This window comes from Cryptomeria japonica, chromosome 8, assembly GCF_030272615.1.
Source record: "Cryptomeria japonica chromosome 8, Sugi_1.0, whole genome shotgun sequence".
Lineage (NCBI taxonomy): Eukaryota > Viridiplantae > Streptophyta > Pinopsida > Cupressales > Cupressaceae > Cryptomeria > Cryptomeria japonica.
In genome coordinates this window covers 524,839,383-524,864,754 of record NC_081412.1, presented here as the reverse complement: position 1 = coordinate 524,864,754, position 25,372 = coordinate 524,839,383, and the positions used below count along the sequence as shown (strand labels likewise).

General features: G+C 37.6%; 2 long non-coding RNA genes across 2 annotated transcripts; both read left to right on the top strand.

Moving 5' to 3' along the window:
- The first annotated feature begins 978 nt into the window (after positions 1-978).
- Positions 979-3,388, top strand: LOC131055412 (uncharacterized). Its single transcript, XR_009108339.2, has 4 exons — positions 979-1,405; positions 1,514-1,620; positions 2,308-3,027; positions 3,150-3,388. It is a non-coding gene; the product is annotated as an uncharacterized LOC131055412 (long non-coding RNA).
- Positions 3,389-4,587: 1,199 nt separating this feature from the next.
- On the top strand, positions 4,588-24,558 carry LOC131055413 (uncharacterized). The gene is made up of 3 exons (XR_009108340.1): positions 4,588-5,091; positions 5,216-5,887; positions 24,324-24,558. It is a non-coding gene; the product is annotated as an uncharacterized LOC131055413 (long non-coding RNA).
- Positions 24,559-25,372: the final 814 nt, after the last annotated feature.

Sequence of the window (25,372 nt, the reverse complement as noted above, 5' to 3'; positions counted from 1 at the left end):
AGATGAAGGTGAAAATGATTAGAAATATGTATCTAATCTAACGCTGGTTGGAATGGAAACATACATCTAGCCTCCATACGTGCCTACTAGAAATCCATGGAAATAGACACCCAACCCATTTTGAAGGCACATCAACAACTCACAAAACATTAGAAATCAATCCAAAATTTTCGTATGCTTGTTTATGCTTCGTCATATTTTGATTTTTAAATTTTTAAATAAAAAGGAATTAAATCACCTTAAAAATTGCAACCACCAATAAGAAAATTGTAAAAATCAACATAAAAGCTATCTTAATGACAAATTAATATAGACTATAGGATAAAAATATTGCACGATTTTCAAAGTAGCAATTAATTGGAAATAGGAAGATGAAAACATTAGTCTCCACTTTATATAGAGCAGGGGTATATCTTATTAAATAACAACTTTTTTGTTTTATGATTTGTCAAGATTTTGATTTTTAAATTTGTAAATAAAAAAGAATTACGACTTTTAAAATAGCTATAAAATCCAAAATAGAAAGATGAAAACATTAGAGACTAATAACAATAAAACCAAAATGTTAACTGGAACTTGTCAACTATTTTTTCCTCTTCATCCTTCCTTGAAAATCATTTGTTTCTCGTACTAATTTAATTGATGTACTCTTGGTTAATCACATAGTTTAAGCAAAGAGCCCACTCTCCCATAAAACCTTTCACTTAAAAAAAACTTAAAAAGTAAAAAAAAAAAACCAAAAAAAAAATCTATGCACTTCACTCTTCTACTGTATTTGGAAATTAATTGATGTACTCTTGGTTAATCACATAGTTTAAGCAAAGAGGCCACTCTCCCATAAAACCTTTCACTTAAAAAAAACTTAAAAAGAAAAAAAAACCAAAAAACCTATGCACTTCATTTAAAAAAAACAAAACAAAAACTCTTCTACTGTATTTGGAAAGAATATGGACTCCAGACTACCTATTCTATTGTATTCCCTGGAAAGCATATGCAATGATAAAAGAGAAGCCATGGGGAACTTAAAAAATTGAGCATGCTACTTTTAAAAAAGCAACCCTTGATTTGACTGACCATGAATCATCTACCCTAGATTCCTTTTTCTTGGAACTTTTCTCATCTTTATTGTGAGGCATTTGATTTCCTATCTGTAAAAAAAATACCCAGGAGTCTCGTGTCACACAGTTTTCTCTTTAGGGTTTTACCATAATTATCCCCTGCATCTCTTATGTGTTATCAGCCCTCCCTCTCCCCTCTGCCCTTCTCTTCTCTCTGTTTTTGTCCCTCTGTCTCTGTCTCTGTCTCTGTCTCTCCCCCTCTCTCTGTGTATTGCCTTCTTCAGAGTATGAGTATGCAATGGGATTGGGGTTGTGTGTCTTGTACATATCTCATACAGGCTATCTAGGTAAGTTTTTGCACGCGATATAGATTAAGAAGAAGACTTTTTAAAATTTAATGAGCTACTTTCCTACTTTTTCTTTCGGTGCATAATTCGTGGTAAACGGCTGTACAGGATTTCTGGTTGCACATACTTATGCAAAACTCATTCTGGGAGCTGTTATTGATGTTTTGGAGAATATTACCCGCGTTATTCAACAGTAGGAGAAGAACCCATATCAGGTATGGTCGTTAACAAATGCCTATGTTGGTTTAAGAAGTCGATACTACACTTATGGGGGAGCTCAGAGAAATAGAATTGAGAAGCCTAAATGTAAACATCATGCATATTTTTTTGGGTTTTGGTATTCAAGCTTTAGCATTTGGGAATTGTATGGAACATAATTATGTTTTCGTAAGCGAAGTAGATCTGAGAAGCCTAAAATCAAACTGCTAGCGCGTTGTTTGTTATTTGGGTATTTTTTGTTGTTTGTTATGTCCTTCGGGCCTTATTTTTCTTTTGATTTGGGGCTTTTATTTTTTTTGGTTATTTGGGGATATTTAAGCTTACGCATTTGAAAACTGTAGGTCTCTATACCAGAGTTATTTTTTCGTTTCATTGCCGGTTTAAGTAAAGCTGATTTTCATACTTACAGTCTATAACTTTATATTAATAAAACTGGACTCATCAGATTTTCACATGCTTGTTGTGAGTGATTTCGGGATAACTTTGTTAATTTTACGTTATTCATTAATGTAGAGAAGAAAAATATATTTTAAGATTTTGATTGCAATACAATTATTTTTTAATCTATGGAGGTTTATAGATTATACATAGCAATATGGGCTATCTTACTCCAGTTTCATCCTATTCCATCTATATTTGTATCTAAAACAAGGCCTGTGGTTTGTTTTTGGTTGATTTTTCAGTTGGTTTTGGTTTCTGAAAATGGATCCAACTGATAAATCAAAGAGAGGGGTTGTGGCCCCGTTGGCCTGGAGCTATTGGAAAAATCAGTATTGACAACTTCTGTTTTCAAGCGTTTTGACCTCAAGGTCTACAAATCCTGCAGATTCTATGTGGATCAGAACTACTCCAATGATCATGTTAAGAAGCTGCAGCAACGGATGTTGCGGCACTTTTGTGGTCTAAGAATTGAGCTGACCTATGCGGGAAACCTGGGACCAACTAACAAAGGATTTGAGGGAAGTGGTGCATCATATATTCATGTTATTGGCAATCCTCCTGCAGCAAATGTTCTTACTAAACTTTTGCGAGAAGATTTACGCTGCCTTCCAAGTAGGATGGGAATTTTTCTAGCCATGAGAAGGCTTGATCAGATTGACATGCTTTTGGAGAGAGACTTTCCGTTTGAGGTAGAATTGCTTTTCTATCCAGACAGGAAAAAACGTTTATCTAAAATAGCTCTAGACAATGCCAAAGTATTGCTTCTGCAAGGCATGGAGAGCGTAGATGTGGTTGAAATTGTGGAAATATGGGTGGAATTCCTTTAGTTTTAGAATTATTTGGGCTTAAATTCACAAAGCAGGATTGCTCATGATACAATAAGGGCAAGAGGAAGAAAGTTGTCACAATCAGATAGGGTATTGTATTTGGAATCATTAATGGATGCCGTAAAAGACAGTCAGGTATGTTGTGCTTACAATGTTACCTCATTAATTTGTTTGAATAGTGTATTTGATCTTGTGAAAAATAGATTTATAGATAAAAATTGAGTTTTAACTTTTACATTGTAAATGCTTTTTACCAGACATTGGAGAAAATAAAAGGGATTAGTGATGAATTTGAAATTTAAGCAGGGTACCTGAAATCGAGGCACTCTTATTTAAGAGTTATGCATATCCCCAAATCCATTAAAGTGAATGGAATATGCCTTTCCGCTCTGAAAGTCTAAAGTATTTAGACGCTGGTGGACATTTGCCTCTAGATCTCAGTCAACTCAAGTGACTGGCTGTTTTAATGGCAACAATTAGTTACAATGTTGGTGAGGCAAGTGCTATTTCTTTTCTAAAATACTCAAAATCGGCTATACAATAGTGCTTTTTACGAATTCATTTATTGTTTTTGTCTTTCATTTGAAAAATCATGTGCAGTTACTCACATCTTTACTTCTTTTATCCTTACCCAAAAGTAAATCGCTGACATGTTGTTTGTTATTTGGAGTTTTGGATGTGACAAATAACAAACAATGTGCTGACTGTTTACGATTTATCTTTATCTTTATCTTTGAGCAATTCTGCAACCCTCTCTTCATTGCTCCAAAGCTTTGACAACTTATCTTCATCAGAAGAATTGGAGTTAAAAGGTTGTGATGTATTGATGATGGTTCCAACCAGCTTTTGTCAACTCAAATCATTAACTTTCTTGCAACTAAGTCAGTGTCTTATTTTTTTGAAGGTTGTATTTGTCCGAGTGCACTGAACTGGATGTTCTCCACCTTCGGACAACTGAAATCTTTATTTATGGAGGAATGCAGCACTTACACCACTTACACCATTTCGCCAGACAGCTTTGGCAATTTATCTTCTTTACAAATGCTGAATTTAAGTGAATGAGAGAAACTCTTTGCATTGCCTAAAAGTTTTGTCAATATATTTACCTTGAAATTTGTAGATTTGAAAGGTTGTTCCAACTTAAAGAGCTGTGCAAAGTGATTTGGCCAGCTGATTTGTTTGAAATTCTTGGATATAAGTAAAATTCGAACTGACTAGCCTTCTTCATACTTTTGGATAGCTCTAAGTCTTTGGAATATCTTGGCATGGATGGTTGCAATTATTTGAAGATGTGTAACAGTGATTTTGGATCCTTGACAACACTAATGGCACTCTATGCATGTTGGTTAGGGTGATGTTGCGCATGCATGCAAAATAAAGTTATCTGCTAGTTTAGAAAACTATGCATGAAACGCATGACGATGTGCATATTGAGAGAGTCAAGTTTAATAGTTGTATCTGCTACTTATAGCTGCATGTTACAGTTTATTGTAAGGGGCTACGAGCTCTATAAAAAGACCTCTTTATTGAGGCAATATGTAATCCATTTTGAAGTTTGAGTGAATAAAAGAATTTCCTGTCTAGCTTGTGTTATAAGTTTAATGTGTTTGTTTTTATTGCCTTTGTTTATCCTCTGTTTTCAGATTCACAATGCAAGCTGAAAGTAAACAACTGACATGTTTTTTGTTATTTAAGCTTTATCCTAGATGCATCACATGTTGGTGTTGGAAATAAGCCACACCCGGGCCAACGATGGACTGGTCCAAGAGGGGCCAGTAGCTCAGTGGTAGAGCACTCCAGCAGCGTATGGAAGGTCCTAGGTTCGAGTCCTAGCTGGTCCATGTCTCAACATAGTATCAGAGCCAGGTCCAGGCTAAGAGCCCCAAGCACACGAGAGGTGTGGCTTAAGGGGGGGTTTTGGTGTTGGAAATAAGCCACACCCGAACCAATGATGGACTGGTCCAAGAGGGGCCAGTAACTCAGTGGTAGAGCACTCCAGCAGTGTATGGAAGGTCCTGGGCTCGCGTCCTAGCTGATCCATGTCTCAACATCACATTGTCAGTCTTTGAACCAAGAATCCGTGGACTTAGTGATTGAGATAAAATGTTCACTTTTTTAAGAAATGGCTGGATCTTCGCCAGTGATTCAGTGACAGAAACGAATTGGTAGCACTACCTGTTGATTGTGTTCAATGATGAGGTGAGTATGAACAAGAGTGGCGATATGGTTAATTTTTCAGCCTATAAAGCAAAAGTTTAGTAAGATTCAACTGTCAAGTTTCTGGTTATAATTGTTATTCTTATTTTCTCACGTTGCATCTCAGATTGATGGGCTCCTGCACACTGCCTAGCATACACGATTTCATGGTGAAAGCGGAATTGTGGGCATTGATGGTGATTGATTGACGATTAGCAGAGTGGTCCTGGTCCTGTTTTGCAGGGAAGAAAAAGAAGCAGAAGTGCATTGGACAATCTGCAACCGGTGTTTGCCTTCTGGTAAACTTGCCTTCAAGAATTAGAAACAAGGATGGCGGAAAGTAATCGTAGCAGAAAGTTCTAGGTTGTGTATGTGTAGGCAGGGGATTTGGAGAAAAGAGAGGAGAAAATATGGCATTCTTTCCTCCAACTTTTACACACCTGTGCTTGCATACTTGCCAACAATGGAACAGTCCAATTATTTGCATTTGCTCTTTATAGCCTAATGGCCCTAAACAAATGTGAATTGTTCACAATTCAGTCTTTTCGTACATATATTGTTGGATTAGTTCAGGGACAGAAATTGGGGTAATTCGTTAAGTCAATTCTTTCCAAGTGATTACACAGGAGGATGAATGGGAAACAGGAGAAAAGATGATTTGGCAACACTGACTGATCACACAGGTGGGTTCAAGAGGTTATTCTCAATTGCTGGCAGACATTTGTAAACTGCTTTAAGGAATTCTCCCTGCATGACGTGGATAATCATATATCCAATTCCAAGAGGAGCTCATGGAAAAGTAAGTGTAAGTTACTAAATAATTGCATTTAGCAATCAAATATAAAAGATTTCTTTCCTTCAATCAGTTAAATATTAATGATTTCTTTCTTTCTTTATCCTTTGCATGGATTAATTATATAAATATGTCCAAGTGACATATAGAGACATCGCTGGAGGAGCTTACCAACTTGATAGGTGTACTAGTTCTTCTAAATAAAACCCCTTTGGTGGTTTAGATTAAATAACAATGAGCAATAGGAAAGTCTACATATATAGACCTAAAGATGTCCTAAATAAAAACGATGTGGATCGAATTTTTCAATGTCCTTTAAGAATCAAAATGTTCAGTAATGACTTACTCTTTTGCTTGCATTTGAATTCATTCCACGTTGAATATTATTGTCATGACATAGTAACATGCCACATAAAAATTCATTGAGTTCGTTCATAATGGCTAGTAGAAAGAGGTAAGAGACATAAAATTTGGAATTTTTTTGTTCACCTAAAGATTAAATTAGCTAATCACGAGCTACTAAAAATGAATCTTACAAATAAAATGATAATTTTGAGAGAGTGAGTGAATGCATGGAAGTAAATGCAAATAAAGGTCCATTGATGATCAAATGTTACCTCAAACTTGCTGGTCTCCCTTTGCGACGCTATCAATGTGTGCTGGTCCTTCACTTGTTTCCACCGCTCTATCAGCGTGGGACTTCCATTATATTCAGTGTTGTCAAATTCTTCATATGAGCTAGGGTTTTGATTGCCTTTCCCTCTAATTGAGGCCATCCTGCTAATACTAGTGCCGCTAGTGATATCAAGCAATGAAAATCAGGACAGAGTTTCTTCAGTGATTTGAAATATATTAGGCTGAGTCTTTGCAGAGAACTGAGCTGTCCAAACTGATCAGGAAGGGTCAACATATTGTCTGGACCAGATATATACAACTCCTAAAAATGACTTATTTGACTGAAGGACTGTGGAAGGCTCACTAATTTGGGACATGTTTCTAATTTTAAATATTCTAAAGACGATAGACTATCAAAGTTTTCTGGCAATGCAATTAATTCTTCACAAATAAGAAGTGTAAAATCTGCGAAGACTTAAGCTTGCCGAAGCTGATTGGAAGATTTACTAGTGAACAAATACTCAAATGCAGTTCTTGTAAAGCAAATAGATTACCAAAGCTTTCTAGAGATGCAGTTAATTCTTTACAACAATAATTCGTTAAAATCAGCAGAGAAAGAAGCATGCCCAAGCTAGTTGGGAGGCTTATTAAAGATTGAAGTTCTATATGCAGTTCTCGCAAAGCAGATAGATTTTAAAACGTTTCTGGCAATGCAATTAATTTTTAACAATGATTTAACCTTAAAATACGCAAAGACTTAAGCTCGCTGAAGCTAGTAGGAAGACTTACTACGGGACACCTAGAAAAATGCAGTTCTTCTAAAGCAGATAAATTACGAAAAAGCTTTCTGGCAATACAATCAATTTTTCACAATAATCTAACGTCAAAATCCGCAGAGAGTTGAGCATGCCGAAGCTAGTTGGAAGGATTATTAAAGATTGAAGTTCTAAATGCAGGTCTACTAAAGCAGATAAATTTCCAAACCTTTCTGGCAATTTATTAAGAGTTTCCCCTTTTATCTTTAGGAAGCGAAAGGATCGAAGTTCGCTAAAGCTTTCAGGAAGGCTTTGGAGTTTAGGACAAGATTTTAATCTTAAGCCTTTCAAAGCAGCAAGGTTGCCAAAACTGGCAGGTAAAGTGGTGAGGCTTTTATAAAAGTTGACGTCTAAAAATTGCAGAGATTGGAGTTGGCCAAATGTTTCAGGGAGCGTCATTTGGGGTGGACACGAATAAAATATAAATTAAGCTCTTCCAGTGAAGATAAGTTGCCGACACTTTCAAGCAATCCAGCAGGTATACTTGAATCACTGCATAGGTCCAGAAGCTGTAATGAAGAAGGAAGCTACAAATACATTAGTTTATTTCATATTATATCCAGGCAGTTGGATGCGATGGTTTAAACTAAAAGAGGGGTAAAAATTTATTCAATCACAAGAAGAGATACAAAGCTAGAGCATTACACAACCTTGTCATTCTCTACTAATTGGTCTAACTTAAGAGACAAATCCTGGGGTAATTGTCTCCTATCCATAATGTTCCAATTCTGCATATGATCAGAAGCCCATTTAGCCAAACAATTTGCAACACCATTCCATTCCCTCGGAATATGACAGAAAGCTACAAATTTCAAGGAAGCACACAACCAAAAAATCTGATTAATAATCATTACCAAATGCCAATTGACATCTTCTAACCGTTGCCTATTCAACAAAGTCACCACCACTTGATAATCCGACTTAAATGATCCTTCTCCACCCAAGTTTACAACTACGCTCCACAACATATAAAATGGCTAGAGCCTCTATCAAATTGTTAGTATGCATCCCCTTATAGATTTTCCGAACTCTTAGGGGAGGAGGGTCCCAACGCTCCTCCTTGCTTATCTTTCAAAGTGGATGTTTGCACCTATTTTGTATGACTTGTCCAACTACCTCTGGGGTACCTCCATGAAGAGGAAGATTAAGATGATTACAAAAAACATCACCAGGATCAACACTCTCAATCAAGTCACACTTAGCCGAGACAGTCTGACAAAGAGAAAGATGAATTTTCCACCACAAGTGTTGAACCATCAACTTAACATCTTGAAAAATCCTATGATTCCTCGCCAACTAAATGTGCCAGATGATAAAGGTAGGCCCAAGAGCCCAAGCGACTTGAAGAAAAGAAGTCTTAACTGGAGCCTTGCCCCAATAAGCAAAAAAGAAATAAAAACAAAAACAAAAACAAATATAGAAATACCAATTTCTTTGCGTTGTTGACATCCACTGGTAAATCATTACCTCTCAAATACCTTAAATTTTCAAAGTTTTCTTTGCACACTCCATTGATATGAACCTCACTCCTATTGTGACCTTTTCACACATCACCCCATTGAGAATGGGGACCCTCCCTTTTTTCCTGCTTTCTAGGGTTTTTGTTAGAGCCTTGTGACCTTTCGGCATCGGTATTGTCAGTTTTGAATGGTCTAAGTTTTGAAGTTGTGAGTCAATTTGTGCAAACTAAGGTCAGAACAGAGTCTAGACACCGACAAAGTGCCTAAAAGGCCGGAGGACGAAGATTGCAATTGATTTGGTTAGATTTGGACAACTTTCTATTTTTGGAAAGTTTTGTTTTTTTGCTTTTTCCTAGTTTTTAGGAAGTTTCATTTTTGACATTTTAAGCACGATCCATGGAATGGCTATTTTTAGAAAGTTTTCCCTATTTGTTAGTGATGTTGCTTTTTCTATTTTTGGAAAGGGATCTAGGGTTTGCACTGTTGGTTTTGAGATTCACTAAAAATGATCGTCAAATTTTTCTAAAATTCAAGTTTTGTTCGAAAAAGCCAAATTCCTAGATTTTAGGGATCCAAAGGAATTCGGTGGATAAATGGAGCAGTATGAATTTCAAATTTCAAACAAATTCGAGAAGAATTGCACAAGTTGTGAAGATTTTTAGTTTTGATCTCATGGTGCATAAGTTTGACCAAGTCCGCCCTAAATGGGTCTCGCAATGAACCAAGTCTGCCCTCGCCTTGGTGCATATGTGTCATGAACTTTGCTTTGGAAGGGACTTAACTTTGTCAAGGAAGCAATGAACTCCGTCATGTATGAGGTGCACAAGTCAAGCAAAGTCCGCCTTGAAGAGGTATACATAGTGCACAGGTTTGATGAAGTCCGCCTTCACCTAGGAATACAAATAACTAAGTCCGCCCCATGATGGAGAAAGAAACTCACAAAGTCCGCCATGTGTAAGGTGAAGAGGGAGAGAAGCAATTCAAGTCTGCCTTGAAGTGTGTGGAGACAACAAGTCAGTGGTGCATGAAGTCCGCTCGAAGGTGAAGGAAGTAGCATGTGGAAGGTGCAAAGAATGAGTGAAGTCCACTCTACCTCTCTTGCAAATAGAAACACTTCAACCGAGTCCGCCCAAGTTTGGGGAATGAAAGGCATGAAGTCCACCTTCCTATTTGGAAGAGAATCAACCAAGTCCACCAAAATCATAGATAATGGAAACAAAGGCATGAAGTCTGCCCTCATGAGGTACTTGCCAATTTGGAAGGAAAGAAGGTGATGTCAACAAGATTTATCTTCCAAGTTCGAATTGAGAGATTTAGAAGGTTTTTGAAAGAGAAAGATTGAAGAGCAAGTTTGAGTAACAACTGAAAATTGTTTTAGAAACTTGCATTTCTGAACTGAGATTGAGAGTTCGAACTAGATAAGGGATGAGAAGTCAACTGAGGATCAAATTAGAAACTTTCTTTGCATATTTGAAGGACTGAGGACTAAATAGAAACAAATTTTTGGAAGATTTCTGAGTTTCTAATTGAGAATTCAAACTCTAATACAAATACCTTCCTCATTCTTTCATTTCTTCATTTGAAGTTTGAACTTTCAAGAGCAAGTTGAAAGTGTTTAAGAGAGATTTTGTGCAGGTGAAGGACATTTTGAAGAGTTTTTTGCAGGTTGGAAGTGATTTCAAAGGAGATTTCAAGTATGTATGAGATTTTCAACGATTTTTCACAAGTTCATACACATATTTTGGAAGAACCTTGATTGTTTGAAGGACAAATTTTCTGATTTTCTGAGATAGACCTCTAAGTTTTACCTTCAAGCAACTTCTTTTCTTTCTCATTCTTTCGAAGGTGAAAATGAATCTTATGGGCAGATTATTGGGTTTCTTACCTGATTCGTTTCAAAGTTTTCAAAGAGAAATAACAAATCAACTAATTTCCCTTCTTTTCTTTCTCATTTTTTGCCCTATAAGCGAGTTAGAATGAATTTAACTAAATTTTCTTGGACATAGCTCTCAGGTTCTGATTTTTGATTGAAATCAGACCTTGAACTTCTTAAGTTTGGCGATTTTCAAGGGTTTTCTTAAGATTTTCAGAATGTTAGAATGTTGAAAAACCTCAATTTTAAGGGCAAGTGTTGGAAAGAAAGAGTGAAAATCATAATGTACTTAGCTACCAAATTCCAAAATCGTATCTAAAATGTAGATCCCAACTTAAATTTGTTTATTCTTTTTGTAGATTTGGATGACCTCCGAGGTTGGAACAACGCGCAAGGTCGAGATGAAGTTCCAAGTTGAAAAAGATTCTCCTCCAGAATAAAAAAATGAACTCTAAGTGGAAACAAGGGGGAGATACAAACCTAGGACATGTAAACCTTAGGGAGTTCAAGAAACAGATGCACGACACTGACATTGACACTCAATTTCCTACATTGATAGCAAGGAAGATGATGCAGAATGGTATAGTGCAGGCTGCTGGTTTCCTTCCAGTGATGCAATGTACTGAGTTGATGGTAGAATGTTTCAAGCATTATAACCCGAAGAATAGAGAGATAGTGGCACTTGATGGAAGGATTCTCGCAAATATTGGAGAAATAGCAATTAGAGAAGCCTTTCACATCCTTGAATATCACAACACGATCTATATGACCAGGGATGAAGCAACCCAACTATACAATGACAATGTAGAAGAATATGAGGCTAATATCAACCATTCATGGTTGGAGAAACCTAGGAAAGGTGTTTCCAAGATACCTAAGCTCCTTGTGAGGGCATATTTCAAAGAAGATTACAAAGACCTCATTGTTTTATTGAGTAGAGTCATGCGCAGCCAGTAGGGTGCTCCCTTCGAGCCATGGATGTACTATTTTATCCATGAGGTAATTGCTGGCATTAAGATAAATTGAGCTAGAATCATCAATGATAATTTGGATGATCAGTTGAGAAACTTAGAGAAGAGTATAACATTTTATATGAGTTCTTATTTGATCTATTCTTTAGCCAGGACATACAGATATAGATGCCTTGTGTGCGGAGGAGTTGTTGGAAATAAGGAGAACTAGTTCGTTGTCTATGTTTGTTATCCACAACTGCACTTGGAGGAGAAATTCCATTTGAAAGAGTTAATGATGCATTCTTAATGCATATCATGAGAACCCTTCAGGGAGGTTTTCATAAGCGACTCTCTCAAGAGTCAAAAGATTTTATCAACAGGTTTGGGTATTGGTATATCCAATATCCTAGGTTCACCTACTTAAGGATCCAGAGATTCTTCGGACAACCGTATAGACTACCCATGTTTCCTACAAACAAAATGTTACCACTTGAAGTAGTAAGACAATTGGAAAACTTTATGATTGTGCAAAGAAGGAAACAAAAGACAGGTACATCTTCTCTCAGTATCGGAAATGGATTCGAGACGTGTCCATAAGCCCAAGTTGCTACACATGCTGACAAGGAGATTCAATGGTACCCGTTCTTTCAATATCAAACAAGGGGCTATTTCGATCCTTTTCATCGGATGAAACAAATTGATGGGGAGTGGTTCGAGCATAGACCAAACCTTGAAGATTATTGGGCTAATGCGGCTGATAACTTCGAGATCAGAAAGAGATTTTGGTCCAGGATCCCACTAAGCTTGATCAGGGCATCCGAGGTATTCCGAGTGGCAGACCAACTTGAAGAAGACAATGAATATGAGCAGCCACATTATGCCACCCTGAAGAATGAACCTCTTGCTCTAGTTGATTGGACAAAATCTGAAAGATTTGACCTGGGTGTTCTTATGAGCCCTGTGATCGAATACTCCAAATGGTGGGCAGCTCAGAGAACAAAGGAGCTGAAAGCAAAGAACGTTATCTTCACCTATGATCTCATGGGGGCTGATGAGTATGTTAACACAAAAGTTTGCACCCCTAGTGATCAGGCTTGACCACCAACCTTGTGAACATTGAATCAACCTCTCAAGTGTGGGACCTTGCACTATTGTGAGGTTGAATCTCTGGAGAAGGCCTACTTCCTCTTCAATCTGAATGCAGAGTGTTGGACCAACCCAACATTGATAAAACTAATCTATGGTCTGACAAGGAAAATGGAGAGAGAGAAGGGTTGCATGAAAGAAGGGAAATAGGGTTTGCACCTAGACTGAAAGGATGATCTCCCCTGCCTATAGCTGCACAAAACATCAATGAAACCGCTCGAAAGATACACAAGTTTCTATCCAAGTCTAGCTTTCTAAGACCGAGTCAAGGTTGGAATTCTTAACAACGACAGAGAAACGAGCAATGTTCTCACATGCCACTCTAAGAGGAGTCAACACTATCACACATGTTGAGAAAACAAGAAAAAGATGTATTCATACAAATAGGTAAGAAAATACACACGTTTGCATAAATTGAAACTAGGTAAGACAAGTAGATTCTATTAATGCAGAGGCAAGACAAATTTACAGATGCAGAAAAGACATAAGAATTCTGCATGAGAAAAGAAGGGAGAAGATCCTGAGAAAAATGTACAAAATTGCCTTTATAGTTCAGGCATAACTCAGGTGGTTGCAATTGAGAAAACCCTAACCCCACATGGGTTAAGTTACAAAAATATCAGAGGAGAGGGAGAGGTCAGATCCAAACTCTGATGGCATGCTACAAATAGCTTTGGGAGCGTCCTCTACCTTTGGAAGCGTGAACCCCCCCACTCGGGATCCCTGCCAACAAGCATGGCTGAGTACACTTGTAGGCACAAAAAGTCTCTGTTCTGCATTAAAGAGAGCATGGTGGCATCTGAAGTAATGATGAGCAAATCTGGTGGTTGAAGGGCGATTGGATCAAATATGAGGTGTCAACTTGAGCAGGAAGAACGTCTCGACAGTCGGGTCGACAACAACTTGCTTGCAAAAGTTCAAATGCCAATGACCTCTATGAATTCAAATGTTGACCGTTGATCTGAGAGATTCATGCAAAGATGGACGTGCAAGATCTCTCCATCTAGGCCTCCATCAAGCCAAATCGACGATTAAAACATGGCCGTTGGATCATGCCTTTATGAAGATTCGACAAACACAATTGGTCGACGTGGCACTCGGGTCCACGTATCCTTGGCTGTGCTGACCATTGATTGCATTGTACTCTTACCTCGCAACATCTCTACAGGTCCTTTTTAACCTCACGGGATAAGAAATTTGCTTTGATTCTGCTTTGCTTTTGTTATCCAGTGGGTCACTTGTGTCTTTGAATTTACCCCACGGGATAAGCAAAATGTTTTATAGTTTCTGTTTGCTCCTTATCTCACAAGATCTCTCTTATCTTTGTTTTCCTTCGTGGGATAAGGGTCCTTTGTTCCCCTTGTATCTTACCTCGCGACATCAGTTGTGCGTTGTTCTAACCTCGCGGGATAAGATGAAAGCCTTTCACTTTGCTTATCCTGTGGCCCATCTGTTGTCATCATTCTACTCCGCGGGATAAGGAGGAATACTTCCTCACCTTTGAAAATTCTTATCCCGTGACCTTGGCTTGCTACGTTCGAAAATCCTGCGACTGGTAAGAGGAAAGGGGAAATTGACCCGCTAACGTCCGGGAGCCCCTCCAGCCGGTTGAACCTGAGTGAGTTGACCGATTGACCCGGTCAACTCGAAAAAGAACTGGGGCCCGCTTTGCACTTTTTTTTTTTTACCTTGCTTATCCCACGTGGTCTCCATCGTCTTCATTTATCTTTGCGGGATAAGCGGTCCAAGCTTTATCTTTGCTTTCTTATCCAGCGGGCCCTTATCCTTGGAGATCAAAACCTTGCCAAACACTTAGCCGATTGGATCCCTCCTCGGCGATCAATAACACGACTCGGTCAGTGGTCAATAACACAACCTGTTATTGACACATCATATAACCCTCATGTTATATGACTTTGCAAAATTATGAAGAAGCAACTAACTTTGTTGAGATCGATAACATGACATGTTATCGGTATTGACTAACATGAAATGTTAGCCACACCGAATCCTGGATCTAAGCTCTGCTAAGGTTGGCACAAAAATTGCCAATAGAGTCCATGCCTTCGAATCACATGAGTACATCGAGTAACCTAAAGAATCCAGAGAGTGTTGCGTCCAGGAAGAGAAAAGAGCCCACTGAGAATTCCATAAGGGCTAAAGGAAAGAAAATCACTGGAGATGCAGATGTGACCAAAAAGCACAGGTTTGGTGAAGGTCATTCGACTATAAGTGCTACATCTACTGCTCCAATAAGAATTGAAATTGATGAACAAGAACCTGATAGTAAAATGGGAGCTAATGACACAAAAGTTATTCCTCCCGTAATTGAGGAAATCATTAGAGGAAATGGTTCAAGAACCAAGTCAGCCCCCTATTCTCACCAGAGTTCTAGAACTTGAGAACCCAAAACCTCAGAGAGAATTCCTCGATGGCATAGTTACTACACCTAAGGAAGTTGAAGATAATTTTGATGAGAGTGGCATGGAACAATCAACCATCCCGGATTGGTTGAGGGAAAGAATGAAAGCCAAGGTTCTTGAGGAGGTTCATCAGGTAGAGAACACAAATACATTCTTGGCTGAATTAAATAAACCAATTGAGATAAGACCACCTAAACCAACTAAGAAGTTCTCTTTGATTTAGAGAGATAGTGCAGGGTTTAGATCAGTACATGTAGCAGTACCAAAGGCAGGAAAAACTCAAGACAACATTACTCCTGAGGACTATAAGGGGAAGACCACGAAGATTCAGGAAGTCTAGGAATTCGAAGGAAAGATTGAACAAGGAAGTTGAAAAGAGAACGAAGGTTGAAGCTGAGAATGAGCAATGAAAGAAGTATGTTCAACACTTAACAAAACCACTTGATTGGGAAGTACCAGTTGCTCCTCCCGCACCTCTTCCACTAGAGTCAATGAAGGATTATGAGGATATGAAGACTACATTTAGAGAGGCTAAAGGATGGACTTCCGATGCCTTGGAGCGTGCTGACATACTTGTTGCAAACCTAATATCAGCATATGACTCCACCTCTTTCTTGTTAAGAAGAATTCAGGACATAGCTGAAGCTTGGGAAGATGTTGAGGAGATTCAAAACAGAATAATCCCACACTTAAAGACCATCAAAGGGCTTTCCCAATAGGATTTGGTAGATGGAGAAGTTATTCAGTCAGGGGAGAGATATGATTTCAGCACTCGGTACTTTGCTTTGACAACTGGGGTTGAATCTTTGAGAAAAACCAAAGCTAAGTGTTTGGAAATTGAAAACATTGTCAGTGGTATTCTGGACAAGGTTTTCCTCACAACAGCTGAGATATTGCAGCAAGATGAAGTGCGAGAAAAACAATTACATGTAGAGAATTTGAGGGCCAAAATTCAAGGAAACTTCTTCAAAGTTTCAGGAGCGATTCTCAAGGATGATCTCACTAGGATTTCAAGATTCTTACTCATTGATGAGAACTTCCTATCACAAGCAGCTGATTGGGAAAACGCTCTCGCCACATGTACTAATGACGTAAACATGGTTGATTACCAAATTGGCAGTTTGTCAAGTGTCACCGTGGAGGAGGTTTGACCATTAGTGTCCAGATACATTGCATCTACTAGAAAGGAAACTGGATGCCTACCTCAGTGAAATTAGCAGCTATGCCACTTGTCTCCTTCTCTTCTATTCAAATTGTTAGAGTCTTGGGAAACCCTAATTAGGGTTTTAATCTTTCAATCTGGGCCCTTGATCGCTGTTCGATCTTGGCCATTCAAAATTTTGGATTCCTATATAAGGTTTCCTCCTCTCATTTGGAGAGTGTGAAGATTTTGAAATATTGTTGCAAGGAGGTCATTTTCAGATAATACATTACTTGTGTGCTTTTTTTTAAGGCTTTGTAATCTCTATTATTTGAGTGATTAGCAAGGTTTTCAATTTCTTCAACACCTTAGTTAGATTTTATTTCATGTTGTTAAGATTGAATGAAAGATTTGATAAGTATCGATTCGTGGTGTATCTCCGCTCATACTTTTGATGAATAGATGATTTTTATTCATTATGCAAAGTTAGTCCGAGCTTTCCATTTTGTGTATGCTTAAACTTCCGATCATAAGCACATTCCTTGAAGATAGCACCCGCTTTGTGTAGTTGTCTTAAGTGAGGCGAAGAAAAGTGTGGTTTATTGAGTTCACCAAATCAATACCATCTCTTGAATTCATAGGAGTAGAGTAGACTTCTAAACCCTTATCCTTTTTATCCTTTTTGAAAGTCTTAACCCGAAAATCCAAAAAAAAAGAGGAGCACCAATTGATAAACCTGTCTAAATCCCAAAGTTGTGAACAATTCAAGCGTAAGTCCCTTTGTGTATTACCAACATATCACAATGCCCATTGAGCTTATCCCCATGTCAAGACTTGACAAAAGAAACCTTGGAATCGCCATATGATCTTCTCACAATCTTAACATAAGAGGTGATTTTTCAAGAGAGGATAGAGTGTCATTGGACATTTTTATTCTAATGTTTTGTATATGATAAAACGTACACCAACAACTCCCAAAGTGGATAATTCTTAAACTCCTAGCTGTGGATGCAAAACGCTTGGATTTAACCTCGTATTCATTTGTGCTCTAAATCCGGATCCCTTTTATTTTCTGCATGGGAAAGCCATGTACACGATGATTGTGCTCACAAAACTATGTATTTTTGTAAGGAAAAGGGGAGAGCAGAAAACAAACCTAGAAATTATATTAAACATCATGAAAACATTACATCAGTTGACTGAGTTGTTGCCTTAATAACCTTTAGACCTAATTACATTCTTTTCACTAACTCAACTTCATACAAACTCAGATTTTACAACTTCATACAACTCTTTATAGCTCCACTGAGCTGGACTCTGCTGAGAGAATGAGCAAAATACAGATTCATGCAAAATAAAGAAAACCTTTGATTTATGGAGGAAAGAGAGCAGACATAAAATAATGTTTTTGTGACTACACTAAAAATGTGACAATGGACAAATAAGATGAAATCCACTCGAATGGAAAGAAAGAAGGAAATATTTTTTTATAGTCCACGATGTTGGGCGGTCTGCATTTGGGTTTATAGATGATTTATAGTAATATGGTGTAATGTCCCCACTTTGAAATAGAATTTAATAATAAATGATAATAATAAAATTAAAATATTAAACATTAAATAAAAATATAAAATAATATAATTAAATATGATTAATTATAATTTAAAATTAATTAAGTTAATGAAAATTCAAAAGATCCGAAAGGAAAAGCTGTGACTCCCTCAACAATGAGATATAAAAGGGAGAAGAGAACCTCATTTGAGAGGGGGATAATTTGGAAATTAGAAGTGCAGATCTGATTATGAAAGGTTGTGTCTCTTTCGAAGGGTAGAAATAATGAAATGTCTCTTTCGAAGGGTGCTAATGGTGAAAGGGTGTGTCTTTTGCCAAAGGGCATACATGATGAAGAGGTCTGACCTCTCCCTCACATTGAGAGACATAAATGAAAGGAATCAAAAGCATCTAAGGAGAGCACCATTGATTGGATTAGATCAAAACTGTTATTAAGTTACAGGTAGTAACATCCTTGTTCTTGGCGGTATCCATGGGGATTAAGAAAAAGAAAGGAATGGGTTGGAGATTAACATGACACTCAGAAATTAAGAAAAAGGCAACAAAGGTATTAAGGGACTGGTATGATATAATCCGCTCTCAATATGCTATGACTCTTAAATATATCGAATCTCTCTCAAATAATTTAAAAATTATAATCAATCACAAGTACAACCATAGTCTTGTACCATAAAGAAGGAATACATACAAATAATAAGGTTATAGAGAAATGATCAATTTGTTATAATTTACACATTCTAATAGTGTATCTGTATATGATCAACATTAGTCATTGACATAACTATAATGAAAATATTATACTGACTTTTCATGTATTTTCTCTCTTATCATGTATTATGCATATCGGTTTCATATGAATAGAATCTAGTGCCAATTCTGATTTAATATTAGTGCTTGGATATTACATATTCAAACTCATCATGGAGGGAAGGATGAGGGATGTAGGAAGAGGGTTAAGGCTGCCAACTAAGTAGGCCTCCTTGTTGGATGCCTAAGTTGTGCCATCGAGGCCAAGAGGGTCAGCTCTTGGGCTTAGTTCGGTTAAGCTAAGAATTCCGCTACATTCCCCCCTACCGGACCTACCTTGATAAGTTGGTAGCAACACAAAAGATAAGACATGGATAGGAAAGTAAGACCAACATCCTGCTAAGTAGGCCGTCTTGGATGGGGCCTAAGATCTGCCACCAAGGCCAAGAGGGTCAATGTTTTGCTCTTGGGCTTAGTAAGATTTGGCTGGGTCACTCTTATCATGTCCTATCCCAAACCTAGAATAGGTTTAATATGATTATAGTTTTAAGCGTGATATTGATTTACATGTTCTAATTGATAGCATTAACAAATTAATTTGTATATATATATATACACTTGTGTTTTATATGCGATGATTGCAAGGCTTAAAAGTCAAGAAGTTGTTGGAAAGATAATTATTACAAGTAATTCCCTTAACCCCAATCTCTTGAATTTGCGTTGTAGGCTTTAATTTGAGGCAGTTAGAGTAGGATATTATATATGGGACTATCCCATACTCCTTGTGAGAGGTATCTAACTATACTACAAATGAAACATACATATTTTACCTGTACTACAAATGAAACATACATATTTTACCTATGTAAAATTTGAACTTGTGACCTCTCTTTCAAGAATACAAATTCTCCACTATACTTTTGAATAAAATCCAATTCAATGTTTGCCTTTAATGCTGAGAAATAAATTGCGGATATGGGGATACAGAGATGACAAGATGAGCTGACATAATTATGATTACAATCTCCAACATTTTTTATCTTCAGAATGTGAACTCTATCGTGCGAGAAGGATTCTCAAAAGCCAGGAAATAAATATGTCAAATATTAAAGGGTTTAATCTTTACAGATATTAGAATGATGTTCATACCCTACCTGCCTAGCCTGGAGAGCTCGAGAAAAGGATTTTACATCATCCATAATTCTATTTGAGTTTGACAGCTTCTTCCCTTGGGCTCTAAGTGCATCCACAACTTTCACAGTGCCCGTCTGGTAGTCCATATATCCCACGAACTCCTCTAACTCATTCCAGTTTGGTTGATCCCGAGTATTTTTATCGCAAATCGGACTCACGACAAACTTGTACCAGTCCTGCACGTTCTAGTGCTTTAAGGTTTTCCATTCCAACAACATAAGAGACAATGCGCCATGGCCAACTGTTGAAAAAGCAAGCGATGTCCAAAAATGCTTCTTTTAGACGGGGCTCTTTCAAACTGTTATATACAACATCCACTACACTTCTACACTTATCCTCTTCTCCTCTTGTTAGCGTTTCCTTGAGAGATGCAAACACATCTTTATAGGTGGACACGTCACTAACTTCCTCTCTCAATTTATAGCCCATTAGCTCCAAAATGAGAGGGGATTCCACTGCACATTTCAACAAGTCCATCGATTTTTTTGGGAATGACTCGTTGTCGCTTTTGCACAGAAGTTGTTTCGCCTGTGGGCGAGTAAGAATATTGACATTATATTCATAGCGTTCAACAATAACTCGTTGTAGTAGCACGCTAGTCTCTTCCAGCCTTCTGGTGGTGAGAAGAATCCTCGCCTGCTTCGGAAGGCAAGGCAAATCCGTCGGTAGAAGATTTTGCAAGTCTCTTCCTTCCAAAGCATGGCCGATAAACAGTCTGATTGGCTCTTATAAAACATGTTTTTAATTGTTCTCAACGCTGCTCATATCTTGTCAGGCTTATTTTTTTGTCAAACAAATCATGCAGAATCTACTCCTGCAGCAGCTTAAGACAATTTGGGGAACGGTTGTCCTCCATATCGATCCTGCAGAATTTGTAGCAGAATTTGTAGGACTTAAGAGTTGGGAATGTGAAGCCCAACCATCAGATGACCTTTTGCCTTCTTTCAACTATTTGTTTCATAGCTGAATATGTTTGTATAAATGGTTTGTGCAGTCCATGTATGAGGGGTATTGAGATATTGATCAATAGAGAGAGTTTCCTGCTTGAGAGTCGATGTAGCCTATATGGCGGACCACTATAATTTGGGTCCCGTGTCATCTTTGTTGCGTTTGTGTTATTTCCTTTCTGTTGTTTTTTGTTCATTATATGTTTTTCCCTGCTGGTTTAAATTAACAATTGGTATCAGAGCTTAGGTTAAGTTATTGAACAAAGATAGAAGAAGATGATGAAACCGATTCAGTCATTGAATAATTTCTTAGAAATTTAAATTCGATGGAAAGTGATGTTGTGCAAGTGAAAGTTAAAACAAAACATCGTGTCCATTGGTGGGATGGCTGGAAAAATGAGGAGGATTCAGTTGAAGAAGAGGATGTTGAGGCAAGTGAAGAGGAGCTTGAAGAAGATGAGACATATGATGCTGAAAGCTACCAAGAGGAAAAAATTATGAGACTAAAGTAGCAGAATTTCTTACTCACGAAATCTATTGTATTTTATGGAAGATTCCTAGGCAAGAATTTTGGAGGTTGAGATTTCGTCTAGTTTAAGGGAAAAAGAATTTATGGAAAGCTTAAATGGAGCAAGAGTAAATATTAGCAATCTTGAAGATATATCGATTGATAGACATCTTGAGCTTAAGAACCTTGTAATACCTTGGAATATAATCATAGTAGTTCAAAGGCCAAATTATTGGCTCCTCAGGAAGATCTGCAAAACGTTCGTTTGAGAGAAACTGAGCTTCAGACTAAGCTAAAAAATATTGAGGAACAATTGATAAATAAGGAGAATGTCTTGGCTAAGTATATAAAGACAAAGGGAAATTGTTTTTCTTTTAACTGCCATGAGAAGTTAGAAAGTCAGAGTCTCATAGTCGCCATGTTTCCAGAGGTGTTTGGACATGCTCGGTAATTTGCTGTCGAATTAGCTGTTGAGTTTGCCTCTCGAGAGGAGGAGGATGCAGTTTGGAGTGCTGCCGAGGAGGATGCAACCTGGAACGTTGCCGAGGATGGGCGAAGTTATGGCCTTGGGAGGCTTGGCGATGATAATGTTTCTATCGATGAGGACAATGATTTTGGCAGAGAGGTTGACAAGGCTAAAGAGACCGCTAAGGAGAAATTGGGGTTTTCTCATAGAAGTAGAACAATCAATGAAGATATTGAGATAAATGAGCCTAATATTGATATAGATCGAGCCATGAATGATTTGAGAGAAATGGGTAGGATTTCATGTGTAGGCAAAGCCTTTGAATCGATGTTGCAAGAGAAGCTTGTAGATTGGGGTTGGGTGACTACAATTGTGGCAGAAACTGAGGTAGACCTCATAGAGGAAAAATAAGTGAAGGCAGTTCAGATATGCAAGTTGTGCAAGAGGGGCTAGTATGAAGAAGTGCTGCTTCTGTGTGACAGGCATGATCGAGGATGGCATGTCTACTGCCTATCACCACCGTTGAAGGGCGTGCCACAGGGTAATTGGTAGTACTTTGTCTGCCTCGATTCCGAGTCGGACACCTTTGACTTCACCCAGGGAGATCTTTATTCTCTCTGCTTGTTTCAAGCCTTCGTAGACGGGTTTAAATGTAAATTATTTGGAACATCTGATCGATTCAATCATTATCCCGAGTATGTTGCAGCTATGACAGTTCTGAAAGGAGAAGTTGCTTTGGCAAAAGTTGATGCTACATAAGAAAACAATCTGGTGGAGAAATACATTGTGCAGGGGTTTCCTACATTATATTTATTTGTCGATGGAGTTCACAAGATGTGTCTCGATGAATGAACAAAGGAGGGAATTGTTAGCTGGATCAACCAAAAACTGGGCTAGTTATCTCCAATCTCACCTCAACACAAGATGCAAAAGCTTTAATTGAACTAGAAAGTACAGTTGTGGAGCCCTACAACGCTACGTTACCAGTTCATCAATTGGTGGAGAATGCATATGATATTTGCTTCAGGGTTGTGTTGGAGTGGGAGGCGAACATGGTGGCTCAAAGGGAAGTGTTCCAAAAAATAGAAGATGTTCGGTTGTTAATTTTTGTTAAGTCTAATAGAATTTGGAGAATGCTCATTCGAAGTTTTCGTGAGCAAAGTTTGGCAAAATTAAAATCTTTAATGGGTCTGGTTGCAATATGAGAATTGAAATGGAAGCAGGGATGTCGTTCTGCATGGTTGTATTGGTTGGCCTTCACGAGGGAGATTGTTGGGAATGTGAAGCCCAACGATCAGATGACCTTTTACCTTCTCCCAACTATTTGTTTCATAGCTGAATACATTTGTATAAATGGCTGTGTGCAACCCATGTATGAGGGGTATTGAGATATTGATTAATAGAGAGACCATTATAATTTGTGTCTCGTGTCTTCTTTGTTGCGTTTGTGTTATTTCCTTTATGCTGTTTTGTGTTCATTATATGTTTTTCTCTGCTCGTTTAAATTAACATTAAGGTCAATCAGACTATACACACTAGTAGCCAGGTGTGTCTTCCAATTGCTCTTCTTAAATATTTATTAGCATCAATCTCTAGAAGCCTAATTACAAAATCTCGTTGTTCTTCAATACCTACTGCCATATCAAAAACAAAAGCCCCGATTTATCTATATGCATTACTCTATTTGTTAATCGAAGCTCTATAGTTTCATGTATAGCTATAGGGGGCTTCTATCTTTGACGGGGGAAGAACACTAGGGATACTTTTCAGGAGACCAATTATTGGAGATGTTCATACTTGTGCGCAAGTTTGTCTTGGAAACTTTTCAAATTTGTCTTGGAAACTTTTCAAATCCTCGATATCCACAAAAGAAGAAAATATATCTTCAAATGAAAGGAATAGAGTATTCTAATACTAGTGAACAAAGAGAAATTTGTTGAACAAAACATAAGTTCATTCTCTTTTCTAATTTTTCCTCAAACAAATTTCATCATCCTTATTTACTGCATTCATATGCCATGACACAAATGATTTTTTCTTTTGTTTTAGTTTTTACCACTCAAGCACATTCTTTTGAAGAGGGTGTATACCCATCCTCATTCTTCAACTAAGTTATAAATGGAAATGCAGATTTAATTTTAACTTTTGGAATAAGTTGAGTGCCAGGTTTGAAAATCTACAGTTGATTTTGATATTCAAATGTTGGCTTGAAAAATAATACATTGCAAACTAGCTATTGGGGATAGGATGAAATATATTATGGTTCAACTAGCTACCTACAGTATGTTGAAAACATGAAACACATTTTTTGGGATTGTTTCTATTTTAAAAATAGTGGTTTGCTGCGTTTAAATTTTTTTCTTCAACCTTTAATCATGAACTTAATTGGAAAGAAGTCATTTTGGACTTTGGAATGCATAACAATGCGGTTGCAGATTCTATTAGGTAGGTTATTCTTAAGAATATTTGGCTAAACATATGTACTGCTGATTTTTTTAATAGTTTTTACCATGAAATTGATGAAATTGACATTCTAAGATGTTACTCTAACTTAACTCCTTCATGTGGCCTTTTTTTCGCAGTTCCATAAGTTATGCAAAAAAGAAGAAGAAAGGTTCTGGAGCAGCTTCAACAAATCAAATAACCATTTTTTACAATTTTAGCATGATCACATGTCTACTCAATGAATTTTGTAATATAGTGTAGACAAGTTAAGAAACCTATGTGAATTTCAACATGTTCATAGGTCTAGTCATTGTAAATTTGTAATATAGTTGTCCTTGCTATTAATAGTTTTATTTTGTATTGATTGCCTTATTCTATGTAATTTTCTTTACTTGATTTCAATATATATATAAAATCAAATGATGGTAACCCAACATTAAGTTTAAAGAAGGGCCAAAACTATAGAAGCAAAATATTTATGGTGCATAACATATGTAACAGTGAATGCATAATTCTAATCTTTTATGCCTAATCGAAATGCTCTGTTCTCTCCTGGAACCACACTTCCTTTTGTGCTAGGTGGTTCATGCTCCCCTAGGTGCTGTTGTGGGTGGTGTCGCCATCGATGAAATTGCTGCTGTAGTGGATGGGTTGGGTGCCTAACCTGCAGGTGTTTCTGCTGCGAATACTCAGGTTGGTGATGCTGCTCTTGCTTCCATTGCTGCTAATGGCGACCTTGTTGTGGGTGCTAAGGTCCCTCCCAGGCCTCCTTTTACTAGTAGGCGTATCTTTGCTTGTGTGGCCAGATCTGCTGCTCATCCTCCCAAGGGGATTCATCCACTTCCTTGTGCCAATACCTCCCTGGTGGTGGTTTGTGGACAGGACATTGTGAACAATGTCAATTTCTACCAACATTGTTCAATGGTGTTCAAATTTGGTGGATTTTGGCCTTCTCTCTTGGACCTTGGGTGAGTGAATCCTGGAAGCCTTTGGTTGATCATAGCATTGAACTATTTCCTTGTGTTAGAGGCTTTTTCATTGCTTCTTTTGCTTCATTTCAAGATCGTGACTTAGTGTTGGGTAAGTTGTGAGCTTGGGTAGTTCACTCTCTCTCTGTCAAGCCACATACAACTTCTTTAAATCCTCTTAGTAAACCATTTAATGTGTATTCAGTATGGGTTCGCCT